At 46.2% G+C, this 15,025-nt stretch overlaps 1 non-coding gene across 1 annotated transcript; it reads right to left on the minus strand.

Moving 5' to 3' along the window:
- Positions 1–2,862: 2,862 nt before the first annotated feature.
- On the minus strand, positions 2,863–2,935 carry TRNAE-UUC (transfer RNA glutamic acid (anticodon UUC)). Its single transcript has one exon. It is a non-coding gene; the product is annotated as a tRNA-Glu (tRNA).
- Between the last annotated feature and the right edge of the window lie 12,090 nt (positions 2,936–15,025).

Below are 15,025 nucleotides of genomic sequence, written 5' to 3' on the forward strand. Positions count from 1 at the left end.
GCGAGTGGCATCAAATTACATACAGTGAGAATCTCCTGTTTACTTGGCGGCCTCTGTAATAGGAAGTCAATAGATTGCAATGGCGAGGCTGCTGCATTGATGGCAATGGCGAGGCTGCTGCATTGATGGCAATGGTGAGGCTGCTGCATTGATGGCAATGGTGAGGCTGTATTGATGTTGACTAATAAGGCTGCATTGAGGGCATTTGTGAGGCTGCAGGTGGGCATTAATCAGGCTGCATTGATGGCAATGGTGAGGCTGCAGATGGGCACTGACCCTTATTTTGCTTCAAAGTTCTTTATTTAAAATTTAAGTTTTTTCCTGAAACTTCCCTCTTAAAATGAATGTGCGTGTTATACGCCTGTGCGTGTTATATGCCGATAAATACGGAACTTATTTTACCCACTGTTAAACAATATGGCAATTATTTTTAGCTGGGAGTCGAGAATAACAGTCACTATACTGAAAGCAGACATATACTATATATCCACTATATACTATATCCCCCGTATATACTGTTTATCCACTGTCCTATATAGCTCTATATACTATACCCCCGTATATACCCAGATATAGAGGTGTGATGTGTATTTACCCAGATATAGAGGTGTGACATGTGTACTCTTTGTATATACTATATATCCACTATCCTATATATCTCTATATACTATATCCCCCGTATATACCCAGATATAGAGGTGCGACATGTGTACTCTCTGTATATACTATATATCCACTGTCCTATATATCTCTATATACTATATCCCCCATATATATACCCAGATATAGAGGTGTGACGTGTGTACGCTGTGCATATATTATATATCCACTGTCCTATATATCTCTATATACTATATCCCCTGTATATACCCAGGTATAGAGGTGTGACATGTGTACTCTCTGTATATATTATATATCCACTGTCCTATATATATACTGTATCCACCGTATATACCCAGATCTAGAGGTGTGACGTGTGTACTCTCTGTATATATTATATATCCACTGTCCTATATATCTCTATATACTATATCCCCCGTATATACCCAGATATAGAGGTGTGACATGTGTACTCTTTGTATATATTATATATCCACTGTCCTATATATGTCTATATACTATATACACCATATACCCAGATATAGAGGTGTGACATGTGTATTCTCTGTATATAGTATTTATCCACTGTCCTATATAGCTCTATATACTATACCCCCGTATATACCCAGATATAGAGGTGTGGTGTGTGTACTCTCTGAATATATTATATATCCACTGTCCTATATATCTCTATATACTATATCCCCCCGTATATACCCAGATATAGAGGTGTGACATGTACTTTCTGTATATATTGTATATCCACTGTCCTATATACTATATCCCCTGTATATACCCAGATATAGAGGTGTGACAAGTGTACTCTCTGTATATACTATATATCCACTATCCTATATATATCTATATATACTATATGCCCCGTATATACCCAGGTATATAGGTGTGACGTGTCTACTCTCTGAATATATTATATATCCACTGTCCTATATATCTCTATATACTATATCCCCCCCGTATAAACCCAGATATAGAGGTGTGACATGTACTTTCTGTATATATTATATATCCACTGTCCTATATATCTCTATATACTATATCGCCCCTATATGTACCCAGATATAGAAGAGTGACATGTGTACTCTCTGTATATACTATATATCCACTGTCCTATATACTATATCCCCCATATATACCCAGTTATAGTGATGTGACATGTGTACTCTCTGTATTTACTATACATCCACTGTCCTATATATCTCTATATACTATATACTATATCCCCCCGTATATACCCAGATATAGAGGTGTGATGTGTGTACTCTCTGTATATATCTATATACTATATCCCCCATATATACCCAGATATAGGGTGTGACATGTGTACTCCTCTGTATATACTATATATCCACTGTCCTATATACCTCTATATACTATATCCCCGTATAAATACCCAGATATAGAGGTGTGACGTGTGTACTCTCTGTATATACTATATATCCACTGTCCTATATATCTCTATTTACTATATCCACCGTATATACCCAGATATAGAGGTGTGTATGGGTGTAATATTCCTGATGGGGGGTATGGGTGTAATATTGCTGCTGGGGGGAAGTATGGGTGTAATATTCCTGCTAGGGGGAGGTGTGGGTGTAATATTCCTGCTGGGGGGAAGTATGGGTGTAATATTCCTGCTAGGGGGAGGTGTGTGTGTAATATTCCTGCTGGGGGGAGTATGGGTGTAATATTCCTGATGGGGGGTATGGGTGTAATATTCCTGCTGGGGGGGTGTGGGTGTAATATTCCTGTTGGAGGGATGTCTGTGCAGGAAGTTCTTGTCGTATGATGGACACGTCGAGGTTCAGTTCACACCTAGGTGTTCCGGATTCCCGAATCACATGCTTGCGAACCCTTTTTTTCAATATCAAACGTGTTTTTGCAGTGATTGTCACCTGACAAATTGCAGGACTGCTTTTGGGAAACAGTCATCCCACGATTTTGTTTGCGCGATTTGTCAGGTGACAATATTGTCTTGTGATTGGGGTGCCATTGAAAGTAATGGGATCACAAACATGTCAGGCGTTTTAAGGAGTAATTCCACCCACGATCCAGAATGCCTAGGTGTGATCGCAGCCTTAGCATCGTCTATCTGTTGCTGGGTTCACCTTCTATAGAGTCTGGGGGAACATTTTCTTCCTCAAATATTCCACACATTCGCTTCATTCTTTATTCCACCGCTAATATATACTCCGCATTGTCCTATATACCTCTTTTCTCTCTGAGGACTCCAAGTATTGGAGATGCCGTTGGCCGGGAATCGAACCCAGGTCAGCTGCTTGAAAGGCAGCTATGCTCACCACTGCACCACCAACGCAAGGTAGCATGTTTTTGTAGTGTGGGAGGAAACCAGAGTACCCGGAGGAAACCCATGCACAGGGAGAACATGCAAACTCCATGCATATAGTGTCCTGGTCAGGATTTAAACCATGGACCCCAGTTCTGCAAGGCTAACCCCTAAGTCTCTGTGCTGCCCATATGCGGCCTCTGTTCTCTAAGGCCCACCCCCGCTGAGTGGAGTACATCAGTTATGTCCACTCAAAGCGCCTCCAGAAGAAATCCAAACTTAACCTAAACTACAATCTATATATATATAACACTCCAAAACACACCCAAAGAATAACACACACCTCCACAACCTATACAAACTTATCCTAATCTACAATATATAACACTCCTATAATAAAACGCACCCAAATAACAATAAAGAGGGGTACAGCGGTCCCCAAATTAGCAACACAATGGAGCTAATTATTCTATTCACATGGAGGGCATGAATCCGTACCCCATGGGAGGGACGTGTTTACTGGAATGGAGATGCACAGGTGTTCCCAGCATCCCATGTAGGCAGTCCCATTGCTGTCAACTGGGGTGCAGAGGCTGTACTCAATGTGACATCTGTGTGGGTGCCAGTGCACGGCCCCAAACGCACCTATGGTGCGTCCACGCAACTGCACCCACATGGATGTCCTTTTTGGGGTAAACACAGCCCCCACACAGGGTACAGATTCATACACCCCATGTGAGTGAGGCCTTGGACTTCTCCATAAAGGACCTCACTGGCGGGAAACGTTCTAATTTCTCCAGCAGAGAAAGCCTAAAATAGCTGGAAAGACTCCTCCCACCTCTGAAGACAAAAATAGTTCCAACCTCCCATCATAGCCGGTCCAACACACACCTCAAAAACATACCGGCCTCCAACCTCCCCTCATTGCTACTGGAATGGAGATGCACAGGTGTTCCCAGAATTCCGTGTAGGCAGTTCCATTGCTGTCAACTGGGGTGCAGCAGCTGTAACCAATCATCTGTGTGGGTGCCGGTGCACGGCCCCAAACGCACCCAGGGTGCGTCCGCACAACTGCACCCGCATGGATGTCCTTTTTGGGGTAAACACAGCCCCCACACAGGGTACAAAAGAGTTCTCATTTCTCCAGCAGAGAAAGCCTAAAAAAGCTGGAAAGACTCTTCCCACCTCTGAAGACAAAAATAGTTCCAACCTCCCCTCATAGCCGTTCCAACACACCCCTCGAAAACATAGCAGCTTTAAACCTCCCCACATAGCCGGTCCAACACATGCCTTGAAAAACATACCAGCCTTTGAACTCCCCTCATAGCCGGTCCAAAACATGCCTCAAAAACATACCGGCCTTCAACCTCCCCTCATAGCCGGTCCAACACATGCCTCAAAAACATACCGGCCTCCAACCTTCTCTCATTGACGGTCCAACACACGCCTCAAAAACATACCGGCCTCCAACCTCCCCTCATTGCTACCGGAATGGGGATGCACAGGTGTTCCCAGTATCCCATGTAGGCAGTTCCATTGCTGTCAACTGGGGTGCAGCGGCTGTACCCAATGTGACATCTGTGTGGGTGACGGTGCATGGCCCCAAACGCACCCAGGGTGCGTCCGCACAACTGCACCCGCATGGATGTCCTTTTTGTGGTAAACACAGCCCCCACACAGGGTACAAAAGAGTTCTAATTTCTCCAGCAGAGAAAGCCTAAAAAAGCTGGAAAGACTCCTCCCACCTATGAAGACAAAAATAGTTCCAACCTCCCATCATAGCCGGTCCAACACACGCCTCAAAAACATACCGGCCTCCAACCTCCCCTCATTGCTACTGGAATGGAGATGCACAGGTGTTCCCAGAATTCCGTGTAGGCAGTTCCATTGCTGTCAACTGGGGTGCAGCGGCTGTAACCAATCATCTGTGTGGGTGCCGGTGCACGGCCCCAAACACACCCAGGGTGCGTCCGCACAACCGCACCGGCATGGATGTCCTTTTTGGGGTAAACACAGCCCCCACACAGGGTACAAAAGAGTTCTCATTTCTCCAGCAGAGAAAGCCTAAAAAAGCTGGAAAGACTCCTCCCACCTCTGAAGACAAAAATAGTTCCAACCTCCCCTCATAGCCGTTCCAACACACCCCTCGAAAACATAGCAGCTTTAAACCTCCCCACATAGCCGGTCCAACACATGCCTCAAAAACATACCAGCCTTCGAACTCCCCTCATAGCCAGTCTAACACATGCCTCAAAAACATACCGGCCTCCAACCTCCCCTCATAGCCGGTCCAACACACGCCTCAAAAATATACCAGCCTCCAATCTCCCCTTCATAGCCGGTCCAACACATGCCTCAAAAACTTACCGGCCTCCAACCTTCTCTCATTGCCGGTCCAACACATGCCTCAAAAACATACCGGCCTCCAACCTCCCCTCATTGCTACAGGAATGGGGATGCACAGGTGTTCCCAGTATCCCATGTAGGTAGTCCCATTGCTGTCAACTGGGGTGCAGCGGCTGTACCCAATGTGATATCTGTGTGGGTGCTGGTGCACGGCCCCGAACGCACCCAGGGTGCGTCCGTGCAACTGCATCTGCATGGATGTCCTTTTTGGGGTAAACACAGCCCCCACACAGGGTACAAAAGAGTTCTCATTTCTGCAGCAGAGAAAGCCTAAAACAGCTGGAAAGACTCCTCCCACCTATGAAGACAAAAATAGTTCCAACCTCCCCTTATAGCCGGTCCAACACACGCCTTAAAAACATACCAGCCTTAAACCTCCCCTCATAGCCGGTCCAAAACACGCCTTCAAGACATACCGGCCTTCAACCTCCCCTCATAGCCGGTCCAACACACGCCTCAAAAACATACCGGCCTCCAATCTCTCCTCCATAGCCGGTCCAACACACGCCTCAAAAACATACCGGCCTCCAACCTCCCCTCATAGCCGGTCCAACACATGCCTCAAAAACATACCGGCCTCCAACCTTCTCTCATAGCCGGTCCAACACATGCCTCAAAAACATACCGACCTCCAACCTCCCCTCATTGCTACTGGAATGGGGATGCACAGGTGTTCCCAGCATCCCATGCAGGGAGTGGCTGTACCCAATGTGAGATCTGTGTGGGTGCCGGTGCACGGCCCTGAATGCACCCAGGGTGCGTCCGTGCAACTGCACCCGCATGGATGTCCTTTTTGGGGTAAACACAGCCCCCACACAGGGTACAGATTCATAAACCCTGTGTGAGTGAGGCCTTGGACTTCTCCATAAAGGACCTCACTGGTGGGAAGAGTTCTCATTTCTCAAGCAGAGACATGCCTCAAAAACATACCAGCCTCCAACCTCCCCTCATAGCCGGTCCAACACATGCTTCAAAAACATACCGGCCTCCAACCTCCCCTCCATAGCCAGTCCAACACACGCCTCAAAAACATACCGGCCTCCAACCTCCCCTCATAGCCGATCCAAAACATGCCTCAAAAAATACTGCCTCCAGCCTCCCCTCATTGCTACCGGAATGGGGATGCACAGGTGTTCCCAGCATCCTGTGTAGGTAGTCCCATTGCTGTCAACTGGGGTGCAGTGGCTGTACCCAATGTGACATCTGTGTGGGTGCTGGTGCACAGCCCCGAATGCACCCAGGGTGCGTCCGTGCAACTGCACCCACATGGATGTCCTTTTTGGGGTAAACAAAGCCTCCACACAGGGTACAAGAGTTCTCATTTCTCCAGCAGAGAAAGCCTAAAAAAGCTGGAAAGACTACTCCCACCTCTGAAGACAAAAATAGTTCCAACCTCCCCTCATAGCTGGTCCAACACATGCCTTAAAAACATACCGGCCTTCAACCTCCCCTCATAGCTGGTCCAACGCATGCCTCAAAAACATACCGGCCTCCAACCTCCCCTCATAGCCGGTCCAACACACACCTCAAAAACATACCAGCCTCCAACCTCCCCTCCATAGCCGGTCCAACACACGCCTCAAAAACATGCCGGCCCCCAACCTTCTCTCATAGCCGGTCCAACACATGCCTCAAAAACATACCGGCCTCCAACCTTCTCTCATAGCCAGTCCAATACACGCCTCAAAAACATACCAGCCTCCAACCTCCCCTCATTGCTGGTCCAACACACGCCTCAAAAGCCTACCAGTCTCCAAACTTCACAACATAATCAATTACTTAATGTCAATCGACAATACATCGATCAAACATAATCACCTGTAAAAAAGTGTCTGACATTTTGGTGGTGATTATGTGTGGGCAATGTGTTGTCGAACCTTAAAGCTTCTGCAGAAGCTACAGAAAGGGAAATATAGAGCTGATGGGAAGACCTTCCAGTTACTGAAGTGGCAGCCGCCACCAGTATAGGGACCTGTGTAGGGACAGCCGTACCTGGTCCCTGGGAGGGTTCCTCAGACTTTTTGTTGAGTCTTCTTCTAGGAGCAGCCAATTGTCTTGTTTGTCCAACTACTTTGATAGTTGGTGATTCAGAAGCTGCAGAAAGGGAAGTAGAGGGCTGATGGGAAGACCCTCCGATTCCTGGAGTGGCAGCCACCACCAGTGTAGGAACCTGTGTTGGTACAGCCGTACCTGGTCCCTGGGAAGTTTCCTCAGACTTTTTGTTGAATCTTCTTCTAGGAACAACCAATTGTCTTGTTTGTCCAGCTACATTGATGGTGATTCAGAAGCTCCAAAAACAAAAATGGAGGCCTGATGGGAGGACCCTCCAGTTACTGGAGTGGCAGCCACCACCAGTGTAGGGACCTGTGTTGGTACAGCCGTACCTGGTCACTAGGAGGGTTCCTCAGACTTTTTGTTGAGTCTTCTTCTAGGAAAAAGACAATTGTCTTCTTTGTCCAACTACTTTATAGTTGGTGATTCAGAAGCTGCAGAAAGGGAAGTAGAGGGCTAATGGGAAGACTCTCCAGTTACTGGAGTGGCAGCCGCCACCGGTGTAGGAACCTGTGTAGGTACAGCCGTACCTGGTCCCTGGGAGGGTTTTTTAGACTTTTTGGTGAAGATAGCTGAAGGTATTGCTCTCTTGAAAATAGGTGCTGATGAGACTCTTTCAAGAGAGTGATGACGTAGTGGACTCCGATGATGATTGCTTGACTTGAAGATCTTTTCCGTCATGTTCACTAGCAAATCATCCTCTGATCCCTCCTCTTCATCTCCTAGTTTAAAAATTCTTCCAACGTTTTGGCCATCTTTACTCCCAAAAAAGCTGCACCCCTTCCATTTAAGTGCAATCCATCACTGCTATAAAGACGGTAACCAACTGAAAAGTCAGCCCAGTTCGCCATGAAGCCAAACCCCTCCTCCCTGCAATAGTTCCTCAGCCAGTTGTTAAGATTCCTAAGCTCCTGCTGCCTCTCTGGTTTGGCTCGAAGTACAGGCAATATTTCTGAAAATACTGCCTTGGAGGTCCTTTTCTTCAATATAGCCCCTAAGTCCCTGAAATCATTTTGTAGGGCGCTCCATCTTCCTCTAACTTTGTCGTTCGTACCAATATGTATCATGACAGCTGGGTTCTCCCCAGCCCCATCCAACAATCTGTCCATCTGATGTGCAATGTCCCGAACACGAGCACCCGGTAAACAACATACTGTTCGGTAATAACAGTCTTTGTGACAGATTTCCCTTTCTATCCTTCTAATGATTGAGTCCCCTACCACCAGTATCTTCCTATTTTTTGCAGTAACTTTGCCCTCATCTTCACTGGAGGAGATGTTCCCAAGGTTCCTCTGGGATTTTTGTGGAGTCTCATCTTGAGCGTCACATTCTGGTGAAGTCACAATGTGAATGCCACATTCTGGTGGAGTAACAATGTGAACATCGCTTTCTGGTGTAGTCTCGATGTTAACGTCACATTCTGTGTGAGTTTCAGCACGAGAGTCACATTCTGGTGAGTTCTCAATGTGAACTTTACATTCTGGTGGAGCGTCAACCTGAATTTCTTCTAGCTTTTTGGTCATCTTTTCTCCCAATAGAGCGGCACCCTGCCCATTTAAGTGCAGTCCGTCTCTGCTATAGAGCTGGTAATTTAGCGAAAAGTAAGTGCAGTTCTCCATGAACCCAAACCCCTCCTCCCTGCACCAGTTCCTCAGCCATTTGTTAAGTACCATAAGCTCCTGCTGCCTCTCTGGTGTGGCTCGAGGTACAGGCAGTATTTCTGAAAATATTGCCTTGGGGGACCTTTTCTTCAATATAGCCCCTAAGTCCCTGAAATCATTTTGTAGGGCACTCCATCTTTCTCGAACGTTGTCATTGGTACCGATATATACCATGACAGCTGGGTCCAATCCAGCCCCATCCAACAATCTGTCCATGCAATCTACAATGTTCCGAACCCGAGCGCCCGGTAAACAATATACTGTTCAGCGATAAGGGTATTTGTGACAGATTGCCCTCTGTATCCTTCCAATAACTTATCCCCTACCACTAGTATCTGCCTATCCTTTCTTGTAACCTTGCCCCCATCTTCACTGGAGACGTTCCCCTGGCATTTTGGTGGAGTATCAATGTGAACGTCACATGCTGGTGGATTTTCCATGTGAACGTCACACTCTGGTGGAGTCTCCTTGTGGAGGTCGAACTCTGGTGAAGTGGTCATGTCTAGGTTGCACTCTGATGGAGTGGCCATGTCTTGGTCACTATCTGGTGGAGTGGCCATGTCTTGGTCGCACTCTGGTGGAGTGGCCATGTCTTGGTCGCCCTCTGGTGGAGTGGCCATGTCCAGGTCACACTCTGGTGGAGTGGCCATGTCCTGTTCGCACTCTGGTGGAGTGGCCATGTGCTGGTCGCACTCTGGTGGAGTGGCCATGTCCTGGTCGCACTCTGGTGGAGTGGCCATGTCCTGGTCGCACTCTGGTGGAGTGGCCATGTCCTGGTCGCACTCTGGTGGAGTGGCCATGTCCTGGTCGCACTCTGGTGGAGTGGCCATGTCCTGGTCGCACTCTGGTGGAGTGGCCATGTCCTGGTCGCACTCTGGTGGAGTGGCCATGTCCTGGTCGCACTCTGGTGGAGTGGCCATGTCCTGGTCGCACTCTGGTGGAGTGGCCATGTCCTGGTCGCACTCTGGTGGAGTGGCCATGTCCTGGTCGCACTCTGGTGGAGTGGCCATGTCCAGGTCGCACTCTGGTGGAGTGGCCATGTCCAGGTCCCACTCTGGTGGAGTGGCCATGTCCAGGTCGCACTCTGGTGGAGTGGCCATGTCCAGGTCCCACTCTGGTGGAGTGGCCATGTCCAGGTCCCACTCTGGTGGAGTGGCCATGTCCAGGTCGCACTCTGGTGGAGTGGCCATGTCCAGGCCGCACTCTGGTGGAGTGGCCTTGTCCAGGTCGCACTCTGGTGGAGTCCTAATTTGAACGTCACTTTTTGGCGGCATCTCAATGTGTTGGTCGACAGGCCTGCCGTGTGAGCCTTGTGTGCAGTCAATACCACAGACATCTTCAATAAAAAAAAGAGAGGAATTAGATTTAGCACCTTCACCTAAATTTCATATATTTTTCTTTGTACAACATCAAATTATAGAGAGAAGTTCAAAACGCTTGTGCCAGAGACAATTAATATACTCGACATGACAGGGACACAAGGATGACTAATGTTGGCCTTCGTATAAAAATGCTGGTTGCCTGCCACTCATCCAAACCCATAATCGCATGAAAAATCAGACGGGCTGGTTGTACCCAGCCCGTAATCAGCCTGGCCATACATGGTTAGAATCTTGGCTGGTCCCTGCTGAACCGCCCGAAATTCGAACTGTCTATCGCCGGCTTTAGGGACACAGACACTTTTAATTACAGCACTTAGGTTAAAGGCATAGTGCATATTAAAATGCTTATGGAAATTAATTAGTGCGGTTTTATGTGTATTAGTTTTGTCTGTCTGTATGGCCTTGTTTACAAGGGTGATGAGGCCCCTAAAGCATGAATGGGCCGTTTTTGCAACATCTGTAACTTTCAGGTGCTGCATGCAGGCAGTCCAATGAAAATTAGTTGAACGCACAGCTGCACACAGGCAGCCACTTCTCCTAATATGACATGCACTGTTTGCATTCAGGGCCATTCGCCCACAGCCAGGGCCGCTGTTAGAAATCATGAGGCCTCGTACAGCTTACATGACTGGGCCCCCTCCACTTATAAGAGCCAGGGACTGAGCCTGCCCCCCAGCTCACAATCAGCCAGCCAACCAAAGGAGGTGGTGTGCTCTGTGAAGAAGTTAGGATGTGACAACATTTTCCTAACAGTGTACGGGGTTTAAAACCTGTACAGCACACAGGGATCTAATATGTGTATATAATGTTGTCATGTTTAAACAGGTGGTGAGGAGGTAATATAACACCTTCTTACCACCTGTCAAATGCCCTCTGAAGAGCGACCTGAATGTGGATTGCTGTTCAGAGGGCACAACATGTTTAAATAAGCCCTAAGGCAGTTCAGACAATCCATTATTTTTTGTCAATTCAGCAGGGAACAGGAGGGACTATTTCATGTTTTCTTTGAGGCACTGCTAAGTAATCTTCTGGTTTTCAGCAAGTACAAGATCACAGGAAGATGGTGTCAATAAGAGATCTATAACCATCCATCTGCATGTGTATGGACTTCCCAGTAGTGTGTACACGTGGATTGTTGGAAATGAAAACAAAAGATTGACATATATGACTACAGAGTTGCAATCAAAATTAAAACCTTCAAAGAGACAGTGGGAAAGAGATCTAGGTCCCATATCGGATGATCATTGGGAGGCAGCATTGTCCGCACTGCCCATGGTCTCTTTATCTTCCACACAGAAATTAACCCAACTATTCATTTCACACAGGACTTATCATACCCCTGAGAAATTGTTTAAATGGCAGCGTAAAGATACCCCTCTTTGTCCTAGATGTAATATGGGGACGGCTAATTTAATACTTATGTTATGGAGATGTCCTAAACTCCATCACTATTGGCAAGGGGTTATTTCTACTGTTAACTCTGCCTTTAAATCAGAATTGATGGAAGAGCCAGGGGTATGCCTTTTACCGTATATACTCGAGTATAAGTCGTCCCAAGTATAAGTCGAGTCCCTAATTTACCACAAAAAAATGGGAAAAACGTATTGACCCGAGTATAAGACGAGGGTGAGAAATGCAGCAGCTACTGTAAGTGGAAAAAGAGGGTTAACAATGCCCATCTGCAGCTGTATACCTCCCTGTGTCCTGTGCATGTGTCCTGTGCATATGTGCATGTGTCATGTGTCCTGTGCATATGTGCATGTGGCATGTGTCCTGTGCATATGTGCATGTGGCATGTGTCCTGTGCATATGTGCATGTGTCATGTGTATATGTGCATGTGTCCTGTGTATATGTGCATGTGTCCTGTACCTGCGTCCTATGTATGTGTCCTGTGTCATGTGTCCTGTGTATGTGTGCATCCTACCTGTGTCCTGTGCATGCCTCCATGTGCCGCTCTGCACCGATCAGCGTGTGCTATTACTATTTGGCGGCCATTCACTGTTCAAAAGCCGCACCTCCTCCTCGTCCGTGATAGGCAGAAAACTCCATTTCCCAGCAGTCAGCGGTCAGCCTATCACGGACATTCTCTCATTCTCATACCACAGACGAGGATGAGAGAATGTCCGTGATAGGCTGTACACTGACTGCTGGGAAATGGAGTTTTCTGCCTATCACAGACGAGGAGGAGGCGCGGCTTTTGAACAGTAATTGGCTGCCGAATAGTAATAGCACTCGCTGGCCGCCATCTGCCTGCATGACACGCTGATCATGTAGGCAGGCGGCGGTGACTCGAGTATAAGTCAAGAGGGGCACTTTCAGCCCAAAAAAAGGGCTGAAAATCTCGACTTATACACGAGTAGATACGGTAGGTATGATAGATGAATCTAGGACCCCGCAAAACACCCATGTACCGATAGTTAAGACTCTCTTTCAGGCCCGTAAACGTATAGCCCAAAAATGGATGTCTCCACATCCTCCGACATTAGGCGAATGGAAAATGCAAATAAATGACATGGTACTTAGAGAAAAATAAATATATCTACATAGGAACTGCTCAGAATAATTTGGTAAGGTGTGGGGGATGTGGTTGACTACCATGGGTTCAGCACTCACAACCATCAATTAGGTAGAGTGGCACAAGGGGTTTGAGGACAGATATAGTTGTGATGTATTGACCTTTTATTACACCTGATATATATGAACCTCTAAATATGGCAGTGTAAAAACTTGAATGGTGAAAGATAAAGATATTAGTAGGCTACAATGTTATGAGGTCTGTTTTTTTTTTTTTTCTATTCTTTTTCTTAAAGTGATTGTAAACCCTTACAGACCACTTTTTACTACAGTAAGCAGCGTATAATAAGGCTTACCTGTAGCTACCCCGGATATCTCCTAAACCTGCACAGATTAGGAGATATCCCCTGTATCAGCATGTGCCGACGTCATTAGCACATGCGCATTGAAGCAATGGCACGTTCGTTTTTTTTTTCTGGTTTACAACCACTTTAAAAATGTACAACCACTTTAAATATTGCTTATAAATGTGTGTTTATTATGATTATACAATAAGTACATGGGTTGTGTGTATGTCTTGTGTCTTGTACTTACCATTCAGGTCTTCTTTTTTCTGCTGCTGGCCATTGACTTTACAGCCGACACCGAAGCATCCAACAACGGCTCTGAAGCAGCCGCGCATAAGAGCCCGTGTCCTCTTCATTCTTTTGCTTGGGATATCTGCAGGATGGACACTGATATCTCCTTCCATAGGTGGTCTTCCAATGGTGGCTTTCTCTTTGGTGTTATTTTGAGAAACAACCTTTTTAAGGTTAAATCTGTTCATTATGAAGCATAATGAAACACGCTTTAAATGGGCGAGAATTAAATGTAATGAAATCGGATAAAATCTGATCAGATTACAAGAAAAAACTCGCTAGAGAAAGAAGCTTGTGTTAACCGTTCAGAGTCAACAAAGCAACTGGCAGGAACCCTGCTGAGTGTTTCTTATATGAGAGCAGCCGGTGACATCACAGTGCAGTGTTGTCATGGCAACTTTTTTTTTTCAAATCTCCTGGTGCTCCTCTAACACAATTTTTCTTAAAGGAGCCTCCACCTGGTTTTGAAATTCAGCCAGTAGGCTTAGTATACAAATCTATTAAACAAAGATGTGTCTCCTTTAAAAAAAACATGTTTAGATTCTTACAGTCCTATGGCTTCAAGCTGAGCTCTTCACACATTTTGTACTTCTCACCATCCAGCACTAAACTGTACACTTGGAACAAATTGTGATGGGGGCAGTATTCATGGAGCAATATTGATGAGGCAATATGATTGGGGCAATATGATGGGGGCAATATGATGGGAGCAATTTTGATGGGGGAAATATTAATGGGGCAATACGAAGGTGTCAATTTTGATGGTTGTAATATTGATGGGGTAATTTTGGTGGGGGCAATTTTGATGGGTGCAAAATAATGGGGGTATATTGATGGGGCAATTTTGATGGGGGCAATATGATAGGGCAATTTTGATGGGGGCAATATTGATGGGGGACATTTTGATGGGGGCAATATTGATGGGGCAATATGATGGGGGCAATATGATGGGGGCAATATAATGGGGCAATTTTGATGGTCTAAATATTGATGGGGCAATTTTGATGGGGGAGATATTGATTGGGGCAAATATGAAGGTGGCAATTTTGATGGCTGCAATAATAATGGGGCAATATGATGGGGTGAATATTGATAGGGCAATTTTGATGGGGGCAATGTAATGGGGCAATTTTGATGGGGGCAATATGACAGGGCAATTTTTATGGGGGCAATATTGACGGGGGCAGTTTTGTTGGGGCAATATGGGGGCAGTTTTGATCGGACAATTTTGATGGGGGCAGATTTTGATGGGGGCGGATTTTGATGGGGAAATTTTGATGGGGCCAATATTGATGGTGGCGATATTCATGGTGACAATATTGATGGGGCAATTTTGATGGGGGCAAATTTGATGGTGGCAATATTGATGGTGCAATATTCATGGTGACAATATTGATAGGGGCAATTTTGATGGGGGCAATATTGATGGTGGCAATATTGACGGGGACAATATTGATGGGGCAATA

This window comes from Aquarana catesbeiana, linkage group LG02, assembly GCF_042186555.1.
Source record: "Aquarana catesbeiana isolate 2022-GZ linkage group LG02, ASM4218655v1, whole genome shotgun sequence".
Classification (NCBI taxonomy): domain Eukaryota; kingdom Metazoa; phylum Chordata; class Amphibia; order Anura; family Ranidae; genus Aquarana; species Aquarana catesbeiana.